This window comes from Nasonia vitripennis (genome assembly GCF_009193385.2).
Source record: "Nasonia vitripennis strain AsymCx chromosome 1 unlocalized genomic scaffold, Nvit_psr_1.1 chr1_random0005, whole genome shotgun sequence".
In the NCBI taxonomy this organism is placed as follows: Eukaryota; Metazoa; Arthropoda; class Insecta; order Hymenoptera; family Pteromalidae; genus Nasonia; species Nasonia vitripennis.
Window position 1 is genome coordinate 2,934,585 of NW_022279591.1, and position 21,435 is coordinate 2,956,019.

Sequence of the window (21,435 nt, forward strand, 5' to 3'; positions counted from 1 at the left end):
CTTTGTTCTCACAATAAACCGACATCTTTAATCCAATGTTCATTAGCTTCAAATTCTTTTATTCATCGCACCTTTTTCATTTATTCGCGACGCAACGCTTATTAGATTAATAACAAATTTAAATTTTGAAAAACTAAAGTCTCCCGACTTAATTCTAGCGAATACACACGCTTTTTTCGCTCTCTTATTCTTTCCACCGATACCTCGGGCCACAGTTGAGCAGTCATAGCAGAACAACATCAGCAGTGCCGCTAGTTAGGCCACTAGTTACTTCGCTACGGCAGAGCGTATACCTATATATCACATGATATGCGGTACAGTGTACATATATAAATGTGGGAGAGTAGGAGTGATGATGCTGAGACTGCGTGGCACGCGCATCACTGCCCGCGTGCCTGAATGGATTTTGTAAATAGGTGTGTAAATAAATGTTGATGTAAAAATGTGATTTTTTACGACGGTTCGATAGCCGCTTTTCAAAGACTTTATAAGGATCTGCGCAAGCTATCTGAGCTCACTAGCCTCAGTGCAACAAAAGCGCCAACGCAACTAAAGCGCCTAATGCTTACTCAAGAGTAACTTAACGCCCTAATGAGATAAAAACTTCGAAAACTTCTGGATATTTATTATACTTAACACTTTTGAGTACGACACGATAACGCAATTTAAAGCGTATTCCATACAAGAGTTCGTTTTTTTTTTGACAGTAAAGTGTCTGACTTCTCGTAGACTGACTCTTATATAGAGTTTATGCAATTATTCGTGTGTGTGTGAGAAAGAGAGAGATTATATGAGATTTGTTGGAATCCGTGGGTAAATTAAGAATACTGAGGTTAATGCTGAATGAATAATGGTAATTTATTTATATATGGCAATAGCCATAGTCGGCAGTACGTCCGCTGGGCTTGGAGTCTTACAGGCAAGAGAGAGAAGAGCGTGTACAGTATAATCAGCACTTAGAATGTAGACGCGAGGCATGCGCGGTGCGATCGCTCTCGCCTAAGCTCGTCTCGTTGCACAAAATCGTCGTCGACCAATAGATGGCGCGACGTGTACTGTTTTGGTACTTATAATCAAGATTATAATAGTTACTATATTACAACACGCCTCCTTAAGTTTATAATCTTGATGAGATATATAATACATTTGCAAGGTATGTTGCCAAGTTTAGGCCAAGTTCAATGTATTTTACTAAGTTCAGACCAAGTTCAAAGCTTCTCTATTTTTTATAAATTTTGTCTTATCGAGACTTTTTGTTAACATATCTGCTAAATTAAATTGAGAGTCTATTTTTATAATATCAATTATGCCATTTTCATAATTCTCATTAATATAATGATATTGCACTTCAATGTGTTTCGAATTCTTTGTAAAATTACCGTACTTTGCAATCGCAATTGCACCTGAGTTATCCTCGTACATATTAATCGGTTTATCGAAGTTGACATTAAATGATTCGCTTAATAAATTTTTTATGAACAATATCTCGCTCATTGCTTCTGATATAGCATTATACTCGGCAAAGGTAGAACATTTAGTTACAGTGTTTTGTTCCGTTGTTACAGTGTTGTGTGTTTTCCAGAAAATTACATTTTTATACAGTCTTATGACGAAGCCTGTTGTAGATTTTCTATCTAAATTATCACCTGCGTAATCAGAATCTACCATACAATCTAATATGTCGCCTTTTATATTATCGTGATACGTTAATTTTATATCTTTAGTTTTATACAAGTATTTCAAAATTCGCATCGCATATTTGTAGTGCGTTTGATCATAACAACTTTGGTAACGACTTAAATAGTTTACGCTATACGCAATATCTGGCCTTGTGCCTGTACTTATGTATAATAATTCGCCAATTAAATTTCTGTATTTTATTCGTTCATCTATTTCACTAGCTTGTTCTAATTTTAAATTTGCCTCCATCGGAGTATCATATAATTTTGCATTTTCTAAATTATATTTAGCAGCTAAAGATTCAATATATTTAGTTTGACTTAAAGTCATTTTATTTCTATTTTCATTATAATCACGATTATAATCTATATCAATACCTATATATTGGCTAATTTTGCCCATATCTTTCATTGCAAATCTTTGCATTAGACTAGCTTTAACTTTGTTTATTTTATTTTTGTCTTTGCAACAAATTAAGAGATCATCTACAAAGACTAGTATATATATATTGGATCTTTGCTAGTATTATTTACATATAAACAATAATCGTAATTACTTCTCACAAAATTTAATTTTTCAATATATTCGTTGAAACAATTATACCAAGCTCTAGGGCTTTCTCGCAATCCGTATAATGCCTTTTGCAACTTGCAAACTTTATTGTCACCAGTCTCATAACCTTTTGGTTCATTAATATATACTTCTGTTTTTACATAACCATTTAAGAAAGCAGTTTCTACATCCATTTGTTCTATAAATAAATTGTTTTTACAGCTGTATGACAATAAAATTTTCAATGTTTGCATTTTGCCTACTGGTGAATAAACATTTTCAATGTATTCTATTTGTTGAAATCCTCTTACAACTAATTTCGCTTTATAAACATTGTTATTTTTCTTTTTATAGACCCATTTTACATCAATTACTTTTTTGTCTTTTGGCCTTTCAACAATTTGCCAAGTATTATTTTTGTTTAGACTATTTATCTCTGAGTCCATTGCAATTTTCCATTGTTTATATTCGCTGGAGTTTAGCACCTCCTCGAATGTATTCGGTACATTTGCATCAATATAATTTACATAAATAAAATGTGATACTGGATTTCCAAATCTATTTACAGGACTTTTCTTTCTTTCTGATTTTCTTTTTATAATCAAATTTTCTTTACTTTTATTTTCTACCGTATTCGAAAAATCATCATGTATATTTTCGTTTTCAACAATGTCAAAATTTGATTTGTTATCTCTACTTTCCCCGAAGGTCTGAGTAGAGATAAGAGAATTTTTTCTATTTGAATTTACATAATATTCATCTAGTATTTCATTTTCTTTATTTTCAGATTCGCTATTTTCCAAATCTCTATCTTTTTCATCATCAAGTTTTGCTTTATCGTCCAATTTGCTTTTTCGTAAAGCTTCTGGTACTCTTACAAAGACTCGACTGCCATAAATTTTAAAATGATCAACATTAGGTTTTTTACCAAAGAATAGTTCGTATGGCGTTTTATTTTCAGCTGTATTTGCAATTGTGCGATTTTTTAGATAAGCTACTGTTTTCATAATTTCAGGCCAATAACGTCTATGTATTTTGGCTTTACGCATTAAACATCTGCCCATATCCATTGCAGATCTGTTATATATTTCCGCTACTCCATTTAGTTCATGGACGTAGGGTGGGCATGGCAATAATTCAATTCCTTTAGATTTTACAAAGTCATAAATTTCTCTATTCAGATATTCTTTGCCATTATCACATCGTAAATTTTTAACCTTTTTATTGAATTTATTTTCTACTAGATTAACAAATTCTTTCAAACAACTTGCAGTCTCTGATTTATTTTTAATACAAAAGATTCTAGTGCACTTACTATAATCATCAACAAATGTTAAGAAATATTTTTCTCCACCATAACCAGTAGTATTATGTGGACCATTTAAATCAGTATAAATCAATTCTAGAATTTCAGTTGTTCTTGATCTGCTATTTTCAAAAGGTACATTTGCCATTTTACTCTCTATACAAATTGCACATTTCATTTCCATATTTTCTATTTTTTCTGGCAATCCTTCAACTAATTTGTTTTTTACTAATTTATTTAAATATTGAAAATTTACATGAGCTAATGCTCTATGCCATTTCTCTTTATCGGTTAATCTTAATGAATTTACATTCATTTGTTTATTTTCTTTTACAATTACAAAGCTTTTCATAACATACAAATTATCTACTTTGTTTGCAATAGCTATCAATTCTCTAGACTGATTATAAATTTTAGCATTTTCATTTCTTGCTACTATCGTATTATTTTCTGTGATTTTAGAAAAACTTAATAAATTTTGCTTAATACCTTTTACATAATAAACATTTTTTAAATTAACACATTTTTCATTGTAATAATTTTTTAAGCAGATTCTAATTGTACCTACTTTTGTTGCTATTAGCGTTTTACCGTCTGGTAATTTTACATCTACTGGATTTTTCAAAGTTACGTAATTATCAAAATATCTATTACTTTTTACAATGTGATCTGTACAACCGCTATCTAACAACCAATTAATCTCATTACGATTTTCATTATTTTCAGCATGTCCTGATACATTATTTATTTCACTTATTTTAGTATTTCTATACTTCTCCCGAGGGTTGGTATAGAAATAGTTCGAGTCGTCGCATACCTGTGTAGTCCATGCCTGGGATGGGTAGTTTTTTTGATCGTTGTATGATTCACCTCTGGGTTGGCCTGAAGAACCTCGTCCTCGACCACGACCTCTGTAGGGTCGACCTCTGTAGTTGCCTCGTTGGTGACCTCTTTGACCTTGGTTGTAATGAGCACCTTTACCTCGGTTGCTCGATTGTTGTAGACTCGTGCATTCACTCTTGTAGTGACCAAATTTGCCACAATTGTAGCATTTACCTTTTGCCTGGGTTGTAAAAGTACTGACGTTACTCTTATTATCTGACTCGGCTTTAGTCATATTCTTTTCTTTTATTTTAGACTTCACGTAGTCTACTGTTCTCTGAGCCTCTGGAATAATATCTATGAAATCACCAATATAGCTATAGCTTGGTGGCAATGCTCTAAGTAGATATCTCAACTTTTCGGTTTCTTGTAATTTTCCACCAGCTATTTTAAACTCGTTTGTTACTCTCTCAAACTCTACAAAAAATTCTTCTACTGTTTTGTAGTTATTTAATTTGATTTCTTCGATTTTGCCTCTACATATTATCTGTAAAGCTGTAGACTGTGTTAAATACATTTTGTCAAACTTTTCAATCATCTCTAGAGCAGTTTTACATTCACCAACATACTCTAATTGTTTGTCCGAGATAGTACTAATTATCATGGTACGAGCTTTTAGATCAATCTTTTTCCAATCTGTTTCTTTGTCTTTGTACGTATTCGGCATTTCACCGACTGCTGGCTCTTTACACTCTTTATATTCAAGTAAAATCATTAATCTGATTTTCCAACTTGAGTAGTTTGCACCATCAAAAATGGGCATCATGATATCTTCAACTTTAGCTTGCTTCGTCATTTTTATTTCTTTGATGCTTATATTCTTATACACTTGAGTTTTGAGTATAATAATTTTCTTCAATTCTTTTAAGAATAATTTTCTAATCGGATTTCTTATATTTTCCTTCCAAACAATTGCTTTATTCTCTAATTCGTGATCTGAATTAGTTTTACTTTAAGCCACGAGAACATGTGCTTAACCTCAAAATTTGCCACGTGCTCTATAATAGCACTTCACCACGTGTTTCAATCGCCGACTTTAATCCACTAATATCGCACTTAAATCTTGATTATTTTTCAAAAATCTTTTTATTGTTTATTACCTGACGACTTTATCTTCGTCATTGAGCATATATTTCTTAACTTTAACTTTACTAGACTTATTTTTCTTCACTTGAAACTTTTCGTTTTTCGACAGACATTTCGATATGAAAATTCTAATTTCATGCTTCACAAGCATATAGTCTTTATGAGAAATTTTCTCCTTTTATTTCACTGCTCAATTTTCACTGTGCGATTCACTTTGTTAACTTCTTTTCCACGTGGCTTTTCTTCTAACCTCACTTTTTAACCCCCCTCAATTTTACATTTCCCCGAAGGTTGATGTAAAATTGAAAAAAAAGTTCCAACGCTCTGCTACCATGTTGGAATCCGTGGGTAAATTAAGAATACTGAGGTTAATGTTGAATGAATTATGGTAATTTATTTATATATGGCAATAGCCATAGTCGGCAGTACGTCCGCTGGGCTTGGAGTCTTACAGGCAAGAGAGAGAAGAGCGTGTACAGTATAATCAGCGCTTAGAGTGTAGACGCGAGGCATGCGCGGTGCGGTCGCTCTCGCGTAAGCTCGTCTCGTTGCACAAAATCGTCGTCGACCAATAGATGGCGCGACGTGTACTGTTTTGGTACTTATAATCAAGATTATAATACTTACTATATTACAACAAGATTATATAGTATTGTGAAATGCTCACTTTTAGCAATTAAAATCATTTTATGGAAAACACAAACGTGTGAAAACAAACGAACAAATTTTAAAACAAAAGACAAATTGATATTAACAAAATAAATGCCTTTCCCCATAGGAACCGAGAGAGATTAAGTGCCTCGAAAATCTGAGACGCTGGCATGCGTAGTTACACCATGGCAAACATGCGGACTGAGCGCAGCGCAGGTCGTAAAAGTCGCGATAACTATGATAATATACCGCGGAGACACAGCGGAAGGTAAGAATAGGACTATCCACGTTACTAGAAGAAGAGAAATTCTTATCGGCTAATAATAAAATTCTGATTGGTCCACACTACTTCATAATTCAAACGCCGAGAGGAGAACATCGACGTCCAAGCATCTAATTGACCAAGTACTCACCCCTCCGGGAAATTAGAAGAAGACAGTTACAAAGAAGCGGAGGATATATAAACTCTGGAGCGAAAGTTGAAGAGACTATAAATTTCCATAAAATACTGATCCAAAATGGCGTCGGGAGGTAATGAGCCGCCTGATGCCGCTCTTAATAATAAGTACTTTAAATGTCATCCAACCAATAAATTAAGTGCAGTAGTGTGCATAGTTTGTGGTGATTTCTATCACACGAGCGAATTTGTGTCAAATTATAACTGTGGAAGTCTTGTGAAATTCCTAAACAGCTCATTTGTAATCTGCCAGGAGCACCCGAATTTTGCTCTAACCTCTAAGCTACCATATGGCACGCTTGATCAGTAGGCCTGCGAATTCATCGCACAGCTGAAGTATGAAAACAGAGAAGAAGTCAAACGTGAGATATTAAATGACATCGAACTCAGCAAGAAACAAGACGATGAAAACAACAGTACTATTGATGATTATAGTGAAAATGAAAAACTAAAAGTCGAAAACAGTTTACTAAAAGAATTATACAAGGAACTACAAGGTAAAAATCAACTACTAAACGAATTACTAATTAAAGAAAAACAAAGAATCAGTAACACTGATTTTAACAAAGTTAAATCATTTTCTGAGGCATTAACAAGTTCAATAAACAATAGCAAACCCAAACCCAAAAGAGTGCCTAAATTAGTTGTCAAGAAAATAAATGAAAATGACAACACTAACTTAGAAAATATAATTGTCAAATATTTAACCAAGGATAAATCCATACAAACTAAAAATGTCATTAATAAAAATAAAGATACCCTAATAATAAATTGCATGAACGAGGAAAGTATTAATTCACTCGAAAAAACTTGAGAGAGAAAAATGATAGAGATTTTGAACAAAATATTAATCAAAGAAATTTCAGTGATTTTGATGAAAAGTTCAAAGTTTTACATATGTACGAAAACGTGAAATCTAAAACCATGTGTGCAATACTAGAAGTTACACCAGCGATTTATAAACTTATAAAAGAAAACAAAAACAGATTATCCATTGGATATCAAAATTATAGAGTTTTTGACATCATAAATACAAATCCATGCTACAAATGTGCTAGATTTGGTCATAGTGGCAATAACTGTAGGAACCAAGCCACGTGTTACCAATGCGCGGGAGATCACCCAGCTGCTCAGTGCAATAGTGAAACAAATAAGTGTCCAAACTGTGAATTTAACAATAAAAAATATAAGATAAATTACAACATTAATCATAGTGCCATAGATAGTGATAATTGTGAAGTTCTAAAACATAAAATAAAAAAATTCATTGAAATGACAGACTATCCAATTCAGCCTACTTACCAAAGACTCTTCGGTAAAGTAGTGCGCACATTTTCGCGACAAATGGTAACACGTACAAGAACAAGATTAGCAAGTGCTACATCAGCAGGGTCATTAACATCGCCCATACAAACAGTACCATCCAAGAATACTAAGAAAAGGTAATGGATATAGACTTTCAAAAGGATATCCTTAATCAAGAATACAATTATGATAATCTAAACATGTTAAATAGGCACTTTTTAAATGATAAAGAAATAATTTTGTGGATTAATATAAGAGGCTTAAATGCAAATTATAACAAAGTACTTGTTTTTTTTAAACAGCCTAGAAGTAAAACCGTGTATTATTGTTTGTACTGAAACTTGGAATCTTGAAAAATATGAATTTTTTTAATATAAAAGGCTATAAAATGTACTATAATGATAGTAGGATAAATAAATCAGATGGAGTAGCTATATACATAAGTGAAAACATAATTGAAAGAACAGAAATTATTCAAATAAACAATCTCAAGATTATAAACTCTACAATTACTTTAACAAATAATAAAGAAATAATATTATCAGCAATTTATAGATCGCATGATATGTACAAAACAGAATTTTTATTACACATCAAAAACCTTATAAAACTTAACAAGAAATATAAAAATAAAAATAGTTTCTTCCTCTGTTGTTGTCTATAGTAGAGTCTCTCTTTTTTTTTATATAAGCGTACATTGTAATTGCGTTTCTCTCATTTTGTTTAGTCTATCCTAGAGTCACTTTTCTTTGTATAATTTCCTTATTTCTAAAATAAAGCTATAGGCTTGTCCCGGCTTTTCTCTCTACTCCGTGAGAGTTTTTACGCCGCGGCAAGTCGTATTTCTTCTTCCACGAAATTCATTGTGTTTTGCGTTGATTTATTCACCCAAGCTTCCCTCACTCATTCCACCATTTTAAATAAATATATATATATATATATATATATATATATATATATATATATATATATATATATATATATATATATATATATATAATTTGAATTCACTAGCTTTTGTTCACTTACATTGATCATTACCCAATAATGATATCGCTAAAGGGCATTAAAAACAATTCTAGTCATGAAGAACATAAAAAGATAAATTACAACAAGCTAAGGAAAGCTGCAGAAAGGGTAAATTGGTCAGACATCTTATTAATGTCAGATCCAAATCTGGCATTGAATGACCTAATTCTAAAAATCGAGACGTGCACAAAAAAGGCTGAATATAAAGTGCGAAAGAATAATCACAATAAAATGAAACCAAGAAAAGACTGGATAACGAAAGCAATAACGATATCGTGCAATAAAAAAGAGGAACTGTATAAAATATGGAAAAGTGATCCTAATAATCTAACAAAAAAAGAAGCATATACACAATTTTATCTTTTGCTGATGACACCGCTGTTATAACTGCAGGTAATGATTGGCAAGAGGTTGAAGCAAAAATGAATAACCGCCTTGACAATATAGCCAACTGGCTGGCATTAAATAAATTGTCACTTAATACAGAAAAAACTGTATACGTAGAATTTGGTAATACCGCTACTAGTATCCCAAAAAATCTAAACATAATTATTCATGGTAAACAAATAAAACGAGTTGATGACGCTAAATATCTCAGCGTTATTTTCGACAGCAGCATGAAATGGGATATTCATATTAACTACATATATAACAAAACTAAATATTTAACTTTTTTTTACAAGCTTTCAAGAATTATGTCTATCGAGAATTTGAAAATGCTATATTATGCACTGTTTCATAGCATCACCTCTTATGGCATCATAACCTGGGGTGGTGTTTATACAAGCACAATTGGATGTCTTCAAAGTCTACAGAACAAATTACTCAAAATAGTAAACAAGAATAAATTCTTAGCTGATAATCAACCACTTAATTTGGAACAAACTTTCACATATGAATCACTGATGTACCATTATATAGAACTACAGGATAACTATTTAAATTCAGATAAAACCACTAGGCACAAAAGTATACAAATTCCCAAACGTCGCAGAAAGATAAGCATAAAAAATAGCTATATAAGAGCTTTAACAACCTTCAATAAATTACCAAAAGAACTTAAGGATTTAACAAACAACAACATCAGAAAGGTTAAAATTAAAAAGTGGATCAAAGAAAACAGCCTATAATGCAAAATCAAATTAATTCGTCCATAACAACAAAAATTTATTGTCGAAGAATAAATTACTTTTTTAACTCGAAGTGTTGTCTAGAACAACATATACAACCTAACTGCAAAAATATACAAAATAAGGAATTTTCACTACCTCTAACAAAGAAAATTATTGAATATGCATATCCTACATTGGAAGTCCATTTGATAAATTGTATTCCGGACCGGCGAACAGGAAATTTTCCTCTGCTGGATTACTTTTATGTAATGTTTTTGTATAATCGATGTATTTCAATCTATTGTACTTACTCTGGATATATAAATAAATAAATAAATACTTAAACTGTGCGGAAGCTCTGTCCATTTCATTATCGGTTCTCGTCTCTGTATTTCAATGTAAACCTTTAACTCACGAACAAAGTCTTATTAGCACGGTGTCGCAATTTCGATTCAATCAACATCGATTGCATTGTCTTCAATCGCTGTCGTGTATTGTTGTATTCGAAACGCTATATTTTATAGAATTCCGAACATTCGTGCGTGCGCCAGTGAAGAATAAATAAATAAAAGGATAATAAATAAAATAGGTAAAAGTGAGTCTCTTAAAAATTGTGATATTTATTCGAATGATAATTTAAATCAATGAAATATTACATGACAACAATTAAATATTTAGTTACTGTCATTAATAAGTGTTCAGGAATAATTAAATATTTGTTTGAAGTAAAAATACATTTTTTCAAATTTAAGTTATATTTCATTTGATTACTTAAATAATGTTATTTTTATATATTCAAATCAATTAAATATTATATCGGAATAATGTGATACTGCCATTTAATTGGTTCAATTAAAATTTCATTGATCGCACCAAATTTTTTTGTCAGTGTAGAGTGACAATGTGTAAGATGAGATAATGGAGTAAACGAGAGTGAGCATATGTGTGTGTGTGTGTGTGAGTGTACAAGATGTTTACATATTTTCAAGTGTGAAAAAGTGATCTGTAGCACATTTCAATAACAATGAATTTGTTAAAGTCATACGAGTCTAGAGGATACTAGTTATTGGTAGTTCAAAACAGATTTTTATTAAATTGCAGAAACCGCGATGTAATTTCGTATCACTTATTAAGTTTAACTTGAAAGATATTTTTCCACAGTAATAAGAGTAACCGTAAATTTTATATGCTTTCAAATAACATAGTAAAACGAGTTTAAATATTAAATTGATGACATTCATTCGCACATACAATCGTTACACAAACGAAAACACTCCCTAATGGAAAACATTAAACAGGCCACTAAGCGTTGTCTCTGCCTTACTTGTCTATCTTAATTATAATATAAAACGTACTAATAAATTCATTAATGATAACGGGAATATTTTCTTCACTAAAGCTGTTAAGGAAAACATCACGGTTGCTATTGATAGAGATGTATATAACAATAAAGTAGAAGATGCATTGAATGACGCTAAGTATTACCTAAGGTTGAAAAATAATCCGATAAATGGTTTAAAGAACATGTTAAGTGACGAAGTTCCTGGATAAATTATTTAGAAACATTATATAAAAATTACACAAAGCCAGTAAAAAGAAGATCCAGAAACTTCGACGCTTAACTAAGCCTCGAAGGAATGTACCCGAAACCAAAACAAACTTCTCCTCCCTCGGCTGAAACGCGCGTGCACAGCCGATGCTGCAGTTTAGCCGTTGACCATAGTATTAGGCCCATAAGGCCTAATGAGTAAGACAAAGAGCGCGGCTAGGCTGAAGTAAGAAGAGAGGAGAAGTAAGTACCCCGCGTGGGAGAAAGCTTCGACTCTCTCTCAAGCATCACCTCCCCCGAAATGCCACTCCAGGGTGTGCGCTCCTAGAGAAAGGACGCTAATTTTAAGATTTTAGATTTTGAGTAATTTGCCTTTGAGAAATTCAATAAGTTTTGTTTCATTTGAGTGTCTGATTTAATTTGTGTTTTGATAAGTTGATAATAAACATCACTGCAAACCATGTGTTGAGTTTTGGAAAATAAGTCACTCAGAATATAACCAATTTTGAGCCATCCTCCGCTTTGCTAAAACATCTTGCCAAAAAGGAGATCTAAACCCCGCAATATTTTCCGAGCAGTCATCCCAGTTTCTTTTGAGCATCCTTTCGGGTTAAATTATTTCTCAAATTCCAGAAGTCCACAGAACAAAGTAAGTAGCATTTAATTCAATATTTCTGAACTTTGACATTTCGGTTAAATCAAACAGTTCTGCCTCGACAAATTAGTGTTCTCACTGATCTCCCCCGTATGGGAGAGTAGCTAAGCGCCCACGTTTTAATAATATTTGATTGTTAGCTGGTGGAATCGGTCCTACCCTAATAAAACTGGGGGCTCGTCCGGGATCTGCTTAGCTTTTGTTGCTTGCAAAACTATTTGGTTTTCTGTGTTTAAAATAATTTTTTTTTGTGAGTGAGTGAACATATAAAAAAAAAAGATCCCAATTAAGTGCGCGTAAATACGAAAAATATTAAAAAGTCATAAGTGCATTTTGATTGCCGACACTTGACTCCAAAAACAGGCACAGTCCTACATTTTACAGTCTAATTCAGAACTAACAAAAAAAAAACAAAACACAAATTCTATTTCTCTTGAATACAGAATACACGTAGGGGTGGGCCCGTTAGGACACTGCTCGAGTTCCAAAATAACCGAAACACCCAGAATCTGGTCGACGAGTAGCACTAGAGTGCACTGGCAAGTGATCGCCAGAAGTCGAGCCAGGGCCTTGACGAGGCTGCTGCGTAGAGTCTTGGACTCCGGCTTTCGCAGGAGAAAGTCTGGGCTCTTGCACTCGAACCAGCTAACTTGGGTGTTGACACGCCTATTGAGAACCTGTAAATACCAAAAATAATTAATTTCATGCGTATTTGTACCCCAGATAATAATTAATACCATATTTTGACCACTGAGCGAGGAAACGCTAAAATTTTTGTATATGAAACTCATTCTTACACACATTTATTTGCACAACTTTGGGTAAGGCATATGGATTAACAAGGACTCATTGCTAGACATAGTTTAGGAAAAAAAAAATAGAGAGAGAATAAGTGGTAAAAATATCTGCTTACACAGAACACACCCATGACGTCATGCAGACTCAGCACTGTCCTCCTTAATCTTGAGGATGTTTGTAAAAAAATTCAAGCTGCTGCTGACTGCCACGAAAGCTGAAAAGAAAGACAAAACAAGTTTACACAAAGCAACAGTTCTCGGGTTGTTTGCAAGAAATTTTATATTTATTTAATAAAAAAAAACTTATCTGAGTCAGCTGATAGAGTTACAGCTGCGACATTGGGAACAATCCTGGGCTCGAACTTTGACCTTTGCAGGAACACCGTGATAGCACGCACACGCACTTTTGATTGAACGATACGAGACGACACGCACGGTTCACCTTTTGCAAAACAATTAGCAATAATTTGAAGGCGAAAAGTACACGCGACGCAACACGAGGCAACAACTGACGCAAACGGACTCGACTAGGGAGTTTGGCTGTAGCGAGAAGTTAGGCGCGGAGCGGTGCCACACCCAAGCTAGTGACTATAGACTCGAGAGCGGGCGGACGCCATTTTGAGAGCGGCGGAGCGCGCGCGAATATTTGAATTCGAATATTGGACTTCGAGACTTTTCAAGAGAATTATTGTAAAGTAAATTCAGTAATTAAACAATTAAACTATTGCTACTGTATTTAGTCCGGATTAACGAAAACAAGGGCGTGTCCATTGGAATTAAATTATTTCCTTACGACTTTGAAATATTACGTGACAGTTTGAGACCATTCAGAAACAATAGTTTTTTTTGCATAATAGGGCTTTTACATAAATATAAATAATCTTTACGGTTAAGACTATTATTCAAACATTATATGTTAATAATTATAGGCGAATTAATTTCGAAAACACTATTTAGAGGAAATTCATTTACATAATCGATAACAACAAATAGTCATTTATTATTTTTAAATAAATAAATTAATTTTGAATTATACAAAATAAGCATAATTAAATTTTCTTTTCGGGAATTTTGCGAAGAAAATAAATCACGTAAATATTTTAATTGAATTTACAAAACCGGACCATCACTCTTAATTTAAATTTGACTTAAATTTTGACAGAGGACACGACACAAATTTTCTTTTTCCCATTAAAAAAATGCACGATTTGACGACTCTCGTTGGATAAGCCTTTAGTTTAGACATATACTTTAGTATTAATATTTTATTACAATATTTTATTGACTACTGGTTTTATTATTAATCATTATCACCATTTATTATTATTTATCGAACCCCACAATAATTAAACGAAAATTAACTATCAAAGTGAATCGAAGTTATTATAATACAGAAAGAAGGGATAGTTATAATAATGGATACCGCAATGAAGGTGGCGGATATAACAATGAAGAATACAGAAATCAAGATAGATATGACAACAGAAATCGCAGACATGACGATTTTATAGGATATATGCCTGAAGAAGAAGAATGTGCAGGATATGTCGAGGAGGAAGAAGATTATGCAAGATACGACAACGAAGATGAAGACTACGTAGGCTACGTCAATGAGCCTGAACAACGCCAACGAGAATTCCAAGATAACCATAGGAGGAACAATTATAACCGGAATAACTACAACCAAAATGGTTATCAAGGTTATCAGAGAGGAAATGGTAGTGGCAACAATTACAATAGAGGAGGATACCAGCGGGGGTATAACAACAGCAACAGACCAGGAGGGAGCAATTGGCCGTCGTAGAATAGAAACTATGGTCAAAGAAGCCAAAGGCAAATTTTTAATCACGAAAATGGGCGTCGTGAAAATTATCAACCTAGTGGTCCGGATAGACGAAAGAATTACAATAATTATCCCAATAACTGGAGAAACGGCAATGCAAGAAACTATCAACAAAACGAAAACGAACGAGAGAATTTAAACTCTCAAAGGGCTCGTCATGGAGAAAGAATGACGAGCCAGGAACAGAACCAACAACCTATCCAGAAACCACAGCAGAATGTGGACTACCAGAAATATCAACAACAAACACAGGGTTACAATCAAGGCAGGCAGAACCCAAGTCAGATCAGCCAGAACAACCAGGTGCAGCAAAAGGCACCAGTGATGGCGATAATGACAAGGGAACAGGAACTTCCAATATATGGACAGCCGACTGCAAGGGACCTGAAGAGTTTAATTGGGAAAATGATGAACCAACAGCAATAAAAGTACACATACCACAAGGAACCACGAAACCTTGGTTAACATTCATGATAGACAATGGAGCAAGTGTAAATCTAATCAAATTAAGTTTTATACACGATGACATGCCAATAAATATGAAAGATGTGAGGAATCTTGGAGGAATAACCACGGGAACAGTACCGACTCTAGGAGCAGTTTATTTGCTTATCAGAAATACACCAGTAAAATTCCACATAGTGACAGACGATTTTCCGACACCACACGATGGACTATTAGGAAGAAATTATTTAAAGAAGGAAGAGGCTGTCATTTCTTATTTTAACAACGCTCTAATGGTAGGCGGAGACGTGATGCACCCAATGCCATTTCTGGGACAAGAAAAAGAATACAGAGAGAAGAGAAAAAGGGCACATAATTCTTACAAAACCAGCAACGTGCTACAAGTCGAAGACAAGAAAGACGATAAAGAAGCACCTGTAACAGATGTATCCAAAAATGAGAAGACACCAGCAAAAACGAAACATGTTTTAAAGGCCAGAACTCGGCAAGTTGTAAGAATCAATCTAATCAGAAGTGAATTAAAAGAAGGATACATACTCAGAATCGATGTAGGGAATGAAAATGTATTTTTGGGAGAAGGAGTAGTAATTAACGACAACAACACCTGCAAAATGATGGCGATTAATACGAGTGAAGAAGACGTCATGATAGAGGTCGATGCCAAAGAATTAATACCATTTGACACGAAGCCAAATTTTCTAGAAGAAACAGACAGCGAATTTAATGGTGAAGTTATAGTGGACAGAATTAAGAGGCTAGAGAAGGTGAAAGAAACAATTAGAAGAAGTCACTTGAATCAAGAAGAACTAAAAATAGTGGACCGTATAATAGAAGATTATTTAGATAGATTTTTATTACCAGGAGACAAGTTACCGTGTACAGATATGATCCAGCACCACATACATTTAGAGGACGACATACCTATAAGCACGAAACAATATAGGCATCCTCCGAAACATAAGCAAGTCGTCAGAGAGAGTGTGGAGAAGAAATTGCGAGATAAAATTATTAGAGAATCGAATTCACCATGCAACTCGCCAACATGGATAGTACCGAAGAAGCCTGACAGCCATGGAAACCCAAGATGGAGGATGGTAATCGACTTTCGCGAAATCAATAAAAAGACAATCAGAGACGCCTACCCTCTGCCTAACATTGCCGACCCACCCATCATGGACCAATTAGGTGGAGCAACATACTTTTCGATTTTCGACCTTGTAAATGGATTCCAGCAGATACCAATGGCACCAGAAGACTGTTACAAGACAGCATTCACAACCCTCAACGGACATTATGAGTATACACGTTTACCAGAAGGTCTGAAGAACGCAACAGCGACATTTCAACGCTTAATGGAAAAGGCACTTAGAGGTTTGCAAAACATAGAGATGTTAGTGTATTTAGATGATATTATAGTCTACAGCAAGGACTTGCAAGAACACGAACAGCGAATTAGGCATATGATGGATAGACTAAGGCTCGCCAAACTGGTACTGCAGCCAGATAAAATTGAATTTTTTAGACCAGAAGTAGGATTCCTAGGACACATAATAAGTTCCAGAGGAATTGAACCAAATCCGGAAAAGGTGGAAGCAATAACAAAGTTACCCACACCAAAGACAGCAAAGAATGTAAGAACACTACTAGGAATGTTTGGATACTACAGGAAGTACATTAAGGACTTTGCGAAGATAGCTAAGCCACTAAATGACCTGCTCAAGAAAAACGTAAAATTTGAATGGACAGAAGATTGCGAGAAAAGCTACCAGATACTGAAACATTGCCTTGTAAGAGAACCCATATTACAATTCCCAGACTTCAACAAGGAGTTCACACTGACCACTGATGCGTCAGATTACGCAATAGGAGCAGTATTAAGCCAAGAAAAGGACGGCTTCGATCACCCAGTACAATATTTGTCTAGAGCGCTCAACAAAGCCGAGAGAAATTATTCAACCACGGAGAAAGAATGCCTCGCAGTACTTTACGCCTTGCACCAGATTAGACCTTATTTATTGTGCAGAAAATTTACACTAGTTAGTGACCACGAACCACTAAACTGGATGCACAGCAGAAAAGACGAGGCCAAAGACTCATGAGGTGGATGTTTAGATTCACCGGGTACGAGTACACTTTTAAGTATAAACCAGGAAAGCTGAATAAAAACGCATATGCACTATCACGGAATCCACCAGAAATGACTGAAGAAGAGATCAACAAAAATCTACCTAGTATCAAAATAATGGTAATAGAAGAAAAACAAAGTAAACAAGAAAAGGCGGCAGCAAGTGTAGCAAAACCAGCCAAGGGAATTGTGCAACCACGCACCAGCATACAATCAACAGGCGACATAGCAAATAAACCTGGAGGAAGAGGAAGACCCATAGGAGCCAAAACCAATAAAGAGGCACCAAAGTTAGAGCATAGCGTGATAGCTCAAAGAACTAGAGCAAGACGCGCACAAGTACAGAGTCCAGTGGGACAGTACATCAAACAAGGAGCAATACCCAAAGTACCCAAACCCGTTGCATCAAGAAAAGACACAAAACCAGGCAAACCAGTGACAGCTAAACCCACAGCTGAAACATCGACTGAAGCGTCAACAGCAGAAACTAGCTCCATTCAGCTGAAGGAAATCCCAGAAAGTTCAACCGATGCAGACTCCGATACATCGATGACAGTCAAACCATCTAGACGATCGTGGTTATCTTCGACAACCAACGAAGACACCGACTCAGAGAAGCCACCGATACCAGACCCAAGGTATAGTGGACTACGACAAGAAGACACAGAGACTACGGAAGAAGAAACAGAAGATGACGAAGTATTTTCTTTAAAAGGAAACCAAGATAAAACTATAAGGAACATTTCAATAGAGGTCAGCGCAATAGAAGGATCCAACACAGAAGAAAGTTCCGAAGACGAATCAATTAAAAACCTATCAGTAAATACGACTCTAACTAGGGAAGAGGTAGAAGAAGCAAGCAGAAAATTTGAAGAGAGTATGAAAAGATATGAAATGGATAAAGACACCAATACCACAGAATCAGGGACAGAAATTGCGATACAGCTACAGATACCCTCACACTTTTCAGATAATGATGAAGTAGCAGATGAAGTACGTGAAGCAATCTACACATCCGTCCCACGGTTTCAAACAGAAGAAGAAATAGATATAGATAATGTATGGAGATAAAGCGTGCAGAAATTAATAAAAAGAGCACGACAAAAGCTACAGGAGACCACAAGAGAAGAAAACTCAGGAAGCGACTCCGACGTCGAAAACCTGGCTGACATAATTATGCCGCCGCCAAGGAAAACATTATCTGTGACCCCGACGATAACAAGTGGTAACCCTACAGCCAAGAGCACACCACAAAATAAGATGAAAGCACGCAGGAAATTAGGAGTATTAAGTGAAATAGAAGCAGAAGATGGATCAATAATAGACATAAGATTTTCAAAACCGCCTAAAATAACAATGCCTTTTCTCCTGCCTACACCACCAGACCTAGAGCCACTAAACAAAGACTACACTCCAACAGAAAATGATCATGAATCGGAAGTTGCCCCAATACACATAACATTCAAGAAGATTCCCTAGAACATAATCACCGTAAGAGAATGCATCACGCACAAAAAAGATAACATTGTTCACTTTCTATCGGCAGACTGCGACAACACTTGGCCAGTAACCAGATTATTAGTAGAAATAGGAGCAATAGACTTAACGAAAATCAAGAGTAAAAAGCCAAAGATAGGCCAAATCCTAGTCACGCAATTCAAAAAACATCACATATTCACAGTAAGAATGAAAGACAAATGCTTCAACGTAATAAAAATAGAAAATTTAAACAAGGGACTTCGGAATCTAAAAGAAACACTCATCAATAAAAAAATTACAAGTTTCCGAATAGCGATAAAGGAGACATATTAGACCAATTAGAATCACCAATAATTTTAGACGTACTCTACAAACATTTTCACGGAAGCAGAATAAGAGTGACAATGTGTTATGTAAAAGCACAAGTACCAGCTGAAAAACACAGAAAGGAAATAATTAGCCATCTTCACGACAGTCTAACAGGAGGACACAAGGGAATCAATCAAACTTTCCAGAAAATAAGAGAACGATATTATTGGCCAGGAAAGAGGAACGACGTTCAAGACTACATTCGAAGATGTGCAGAATGTCAAGAGCAGAAGAGAGATTCAAAACTAGAGAGCCGATGATAATAACCGATACACTGATAGAGGCTTTTGACAAAGTATCGATCGACACAGTAGGAAAACTTAAGATGACCCCGAGAGGAAATTGCCATCTATTGACAATGCAATGCAACCTAACCAAATATTTAATAGCCATACCCATCAAAAATCTAAACGCCACAACAATAGCAGATGCATTGGCAAAGTATCTCATTTGTCAATTTGGGGCTCCGAGAGCCATACTCTCCGACAGAGGAACCAGTTTTCTGTCAAAAATAGTGGAATCATTATTGAAATTGTTCAAAATAAACCATTTAACGACGTCTGGATATAGACCTCAGACGAATGGGTCACTGGAAAGAAGCCACGCCCCACTTATAGAGTTCATTAGAATATACTCCGAAAGGTATGATGATTGGGACCATTTAACACCATTTGCAACATTCACTTACAACACTAGTGTACACGCAGCAACTAATTTCACCCCTTTTGAACTCGTTTACGGGCGAATAGCGCGTTTCCCTTTGAGAATACCATCCGACGAAAAACTAAAAACCTACAATGTTTACATGCGCGACCTAGTATTAAGGTTAGAAGAAATGAAAATTTTAGCAGGCGAAACCCAAATAGCGAATAAAATTAAAACAAAGGACAGGTATGACGAGAAAGTCAGAGCCTTTAAGGGTAGAGTAGGCGGATACACGAGACTAATAAATGAACCCCGTGTAAGCAAATTTGATGCGTATAGGAATAAACCATTGAGAATAATCGAATTCTTAGGTAGGAAAAATGTCCTTCTAGAGTACCCGAATGGAAAGCGCATACGAAAACATATAGATAAATTGAAAGCCGTAGAGGATAAGTCCGATAACGAGGATGTTACAGGATGAAAATTTTAGAAATAATAATAATATTTAATCTACTCAACGTGAGGAGATGCAAACCCATGTACCAGATAGAACCCCTAAACCCCAATCCCGGAATATACTTCGAGAAGCTGGACGTGATCAGGATCAAAAAGGCGACGTGGAAGCTCAACATCTACATTGACGTCGAGGACTTCATGCAGACGCACAACGCAACAGACTCGTACAAAGAAATATTCGAGATCTGGAAGAGAGTAATGGAAGAAAGAAAATGCAGACACGCCCTAGCTATTGACCTACTGCAAATAAAAGAACAAGAATTAGCAAAGACCCAAGAAAAGATAAAAGAGACAATAGCAAGTCTAGGACACACACAGTACCCCACAGCACGAATTCCAAGAAGCATCAGGACAAAGAGACTAGTACCACTAGGCATAATTGGAAGTATAAGTAGCAGTTTGTTCGGACTCGTGACTAACGACGAAGTGGACAACATAAATAAAAATATAGACCAGCTCTTCCAGGACCAAAGCAAAATGGTTCATTTACTAGACGAGAATTCCCACATAACCTCAGCAAAATTTGAGGAATTATACAACATAACCAGCAACCACCAGAAAGTATTGCAAGGATTCGAAAAAGAATTAACAAAGACGATCAAAACAATACTACGAGAAAAAGATCAAATGAAGTACCAAGTTGAAGTAGTAATATACGTTAAACGACTAGAATCGACATTGGACCATGTGATTAAAAGTAATGAGAAATTACTAGAAATCCTACGAAAATTAAAAGAAGGAAAAGTACACCCAGACCTTATGAAACAGGACATGGTTCAACAAATGAACATGGATGTAAAAAGAGTGAGTCAAGATTTAGAATTTCAAACCACCACCAGAGCACATGAGAGCCGAAGAATTAGCCAGAATATCGGAAATTGACGCCATTCACCAGAATGGGCGAACATTAGCAGTGCTACATCTACCTCTAG

The 21,435-nt window shown here is 35.0% G+C and overlaps 1 protein-coding gene across 37 annotated transcripts in view; it reads right to left on the bottom strand.

The window, feature by feature from the left end:
* LOC100118566 (coiled-coil domain-containing protein AGAP005037) overlaps positions 1-21,435 on the bottom strand; it is a 1,551,999-nt gene that overhangs the window by 1,134,952 nt on the left and 395,612 nt on the right. The window lies entirely within an intron of this gene.